The sequence below is a fragment of the Crocodylus porosus genome, unplaced genomic scaffold (assembly GCF_001723895.1).
Source record: "Crocodylus porosus isolate Cpor-Errol unplaced genomic scaffold, CroPor_comp1, whole genome shotgun sequence".
In the NCBI taxonomy this organism is placed as follows: Eukaryota; Metazoa; Chordata; order Crocodylia; family Crocodylidae; genus Crocodylus; species Crocodylus porosus.
In genome coordinates this window covers 1,196,414-1,200,839 of record NW_017728944.1, presented here as the reverse complement: position 1 = coordinate 1,200,839, position 4,426 = coordinate 1,196,414, and the positions used below count along the sequence as shown (strand labels likewise).

The window sequence follows — 4,426 nt, the reverse complement described above, 5'->3', positions numbered from 1 at the left end:
GAAGGAGCTGTTTTTCGACTAGGACTGGTTTCCAGCCCCAAAAGGATGGGAAAAGTCTCTAGGTAGCAAACCCTGGAGTAAAGGCAAAATTCTAGATTTAAGGATCCTGTGAGACCCAAGCTACCTGAGCTATACTGTCAGGGCCCCTTCATCTACAGTGCTCTCCAGCATGATGCTTCCCTACTTTGCCTCAGTTTCCTTATCTGTAAAATGGTGATCCTGTAATTGTCTTGCCTTGTCAAATGCTTTGAGGTCTATAGATTCTAGGATCATAGGAAAGTAGGGCTGGAAGGGATCTCACAGGGTCATCTCATTGAACCCCCTGCTCCCCCTGACTAAAACATCCCACCAAGCGTCTGTCCAATCTGCTCTTGACAATTGCCAGAGATGGAGATTTCTGTTTCTCTAGGTAGCCTGCTCCAAAGCTTGACCAGCCTTCTGGTCAGAAAGTTCCTCCTAATCTTCAATTTAAAGCTTAATTCCATTGCTTCTAATCCTGTCCCTACAGCCACAGAGAATAGTTTATCTCCATCCTCTCTATGATTTCCCTTCAGGTATTTGAAGACCATGATTTAATCCTCCCCCCCTCCATTTTCTCTTCTCCAGACCACATAACCCCAGATGTAGTGTTGTAGGTCAGAGCTAGGCACTGTGATTACTGTGCAACGATTATACAATGTATAAAAAGCCTTTGTCTATCAGAGGGGCATAAACTCTGCCCTATGGGAGGTCATCCCTTCTGCCCATTGGTCATTGCCAGCCTGGTGGCAGTTGTCTCTGTAGAGTGATGCCAGATCTCTTACTTGTCTCATAGGTGAAGAAGACACAAGGTTTCCTCTTTGCTTTACAGTGTGACCAGCTTTGGAAGTTGGACAAAATCTCTCTTCCTTGTTACCCAAGTCATGGCAAACTGAGCAGAGCCCATCACTTGCCAGCAATTTTGGTGTCATTCCTAGCAAAAGTCTAATGCCTGTTGTGGCAGAGGGGTGGGGGAGGACAGGCAAGAGGATCAATATGCAGCCGGGACTGAGCAGGGATTGGTTCCAATCCAGGTGCTCTTTGGGGCTACTTCTTTGGGAAATGCAGCTTGCACTGGCTGTACAGAGAGCAGATTCCTGCATCTACTCAGATCTGCTTAGTTGTGAGGCAAGGAAACCCAAATCTAGATCCCCATAGCTCTTGCTGGAACATAGGGAAAAACAGAACTATGAGACAAGGGATTTTAAGGGAGATGATGCCTTGTGGACGGGTGCACAGGAATGCCCTTCCGCTAGGTGTAAGTATTGTAACGGGTGTGTAGATTCCTATAATGGGTTAAGAAAGCAATGATCAGTGACTAGAAAGTGTGTGTATACACACATACACATACATATATATATGGTGTAGGTGTAGTATATATATAGAAGGTGTGTGTGTATATATAAAACACCTTTATATATGCATATAGAGACATACATTTTTACAATAAAAATAGGGGAAAATAGCAGCTTCCATTCCAGGGAATTGCTCACCACTGACAGCAGATTTCAAGTAGTACTCAGAAAACTGGCCATTATCACAGGGCTCTGGTCTGGGTGACAGGGCAGTTGTTCTCTTGGCTCTGGGAAGCAGGGTGCTTTGTGCTGCAACTCAGGGCAGGGAACCAGGATGCCTGTCCTGCTCCGCTCCCCCACAGATTTGCTCCGTGTGTGTGTTGGGGGGAGGAGGGGTGCTTGCGTGTTGACAGACTTAAATAGCCAATATTTATTTGGCTCCCAAAGGCTCTATCACAAACACCGTGGTTTCCTTTTCTCAGTCTGCAGCTGAGTATTTTCCCCCCTTGCCCCTCCCCCCCCAACAGCCTGAGTCTCTGGCTAATCCTGCTGCCTGTATGAAAATTACCAGCAGCCATTTCTCAGGCAGTTCACGGAGACCTACAGATAACCAGCTCCAGGCAACACAGCAGTCAGGAAATTCAGCAGTGAGATGCCAGCTTGGCTGGTGCCTGCTCCAAACTGGGTTAATCATGTTGTCTCCAGAGGGCCTCTCCCACAGGCATGAGATTTGCCTCTCACCCTTGCTGTTATCAGTATGTTCTGGCTAGACAAGTTTTTCTCTGGCCCCAGTCTCTGCCATTCAGGATATGTGGGATTTTTTTCAATGGACTGAAAGCAGCTGGACACGGAACAGAAAACAAGGAGCCTGAACTATCCTCCCCAGTGTGTCCCACAACCCTGCTGGGCTATCAGAGGCTGAAGTGCTCAGTCTGGGCCAGGCAACTTTGGGTGCAGACAGAAGGGCAACTCCCCATTGCAACTCATAGCGCTTTGCAGGAAATGCTATGAGTTGCAGTGATCCTGGACACAACAAAAGCTCCAACTGCTTGCTGCCAGCCTGCAGCCCAGTCTCCATAACAATACTGCTTCTTCCTCCCAGCCCAGATGCTGTTTTCAGAATGGGAGGGGGGAAAGGGAGCAGAGGGAGCTTGTTTTTGGGGTTCCCCAGCCAGTGCTGGAGGTGGGGGTGGGTGGATTGGAGCCCCCTACCTCGGGGGATGGGAGGGGGGCTAGCTGAAAAAGCCCAGGGCCAAACTCCCTCTGCTCCCTTTACCCCTTCCCATTCTGAAAACACGACAGGCTGGGAGCTCCACAGACACAAGTTACAGAACATACTGTGTTTTGCAGAGTGTTCATCTGAATCCTCATTACATGATTTTCACAGGATCAGGTCCTTTTAAAGAGGTCTGCAGCCATTCACTTGTGTTTGTTCATGGCTGTAGAGCACTTTCTGGGGCTAGATCAGGTGAAAAATGTCACTTCTGTCTGCACCCTTTAATTCTATTGCAACCATGGTTTTAGCAATGAATGACTAAGGGACAATGTATCAAGTGAACCAGATCAGATGAGCCTGGTGGTGGCCTCATCTCTAGACCGTTCCTTGGTACAGCAAGACATATCAGCCAGGGTGGGACTGGGAAGCCTTGGGAGAATTTAGGAGGTGCAACTCCCAGATGCAAGTGCTTTCATGGTCTCTGTGACTGCTCCAAAGCATGCCGTGAGGAGCATACCCCATGGAAGGTTTAAAGGCTTTGCTTTTCCTCCCCTTACTAGTGCCTATTCCCAAGCACCTGATGAATGAATGGGCTCCTCTTGGAACAGATTATCTGCTTTCCTTTAATGCTGTGGCAGGCAGCCTGCTTGGTAGGCATGCCACAAATTGGCCCCTTACCTTCCCAAAGTGCCATTCTGATCCCTTCTGCTGATTTTGCTGCTTTGCTTTGTACTCCCTGCCCAGTCTGCTGCTTTGCTTTCTGCTCCCTGCCAGATATGCTGCTGTGCTGCCTGCCTGTCCCCAATCTACTGCATGCCACACACAGAGGCAGCCAGTGCCACTTGTGGCATGCATGCCACACATTGGCCACCCCCCCTTTAGCTCATCACGAAGCTGTTCAATTTCAGAGCCTAAACTTTGGGGCGAGCCTGTCAGAACCATCCAAGCTGCAGCTCAGATTGGCCTTGTCAGGTAGCAGCTGGTCAGACTCAAGTGCTCTGATTTAGGGATATGCAAGCATCATAATCTGGCTTCTTTGGTCCTTCATTCATGCTGACCCCTCTTACTGTCCACACACAGAGCTCCGCAGGTTTTTGCAGCAGCAGTCTGTGGCTCATAACTGCGTTTGGAGACACTTATTAGCTGAGCTAGAAACTAAGAGAGTCAATGCAGGAGTCACTGGGGAGACTCTCCACCTTTGCCTTGCAAGAGGGCAGGCAAGCTGATCATAAGGGTCCCTGCTGGAAAACCAAGGAGAATCAGGATCTCTAGATTTTTAGTATCCTGCAACTGATTTGTACAGCCTTTCCTGCCTATTCCCAGTGCTGAGTCATTACATTTGCAAACACAAACGCCTCCTCCTCAACAGCTTAAGGGTGTATATGTATATGCTTACAGAAATAAAGTAATTAACTAGATGGTTAGACTTGTTTGTATAAAATAACAATGTGCTTTCCTCCCATGCTCCTAAGTGGAGGGGGTATAGCTCAGTGGTAGAGCATTTGACTGCAGATCAAGAGGTCCCCGGTTCAAATCCGGGTGCCCCCTCATTTTCAGAAGTAACTTTTTTTAATGGTCATACATCCTTGTTCTTTGGGGTAAATATATCAGAGATCAATTGTTTGATAGTGTCCCAGGATCTATATTGGTCTTAAAAATACCCATCTTTTCTCTGGGTAATATTCCTTAGGGTAGTTCTTTTAAAAACACCCTGGAAACCCCAAAGCTGTAAACCTAAGATACCCTGAAAAGCCCCCAAAAGCCTGTTTCTGTACTGAGGTCACATTTACTGTGGGAGCAGTGGACTGGTTTCACTTCCAGCATTTGGCCTGGGTCGGTTCAGTGTGCCAGGTAACAACCCCCACCCCACTCCCATCTTGCCAGAAGCTTTTCCGTA

The 4,426-nt window shown here is 47.9% G+C and overlaps 1 non-coding gene across 1 annotated transcript; it reads left to right on the top strand.

Moving 5' to 3' along the window:
• Positions 1–4,005: 4,005 nt before the first annotated feature.
• TRNAC-GCA lies at positions 4,006–4,077 on the top strand. Its single transcript has one exon. It is a non-coding gene; the product is annotated as a tRNA-Cys (tRNA).
• The last annotated feature ends 349 nt before the right edge of the window (positions 4,078–4,426 follow it).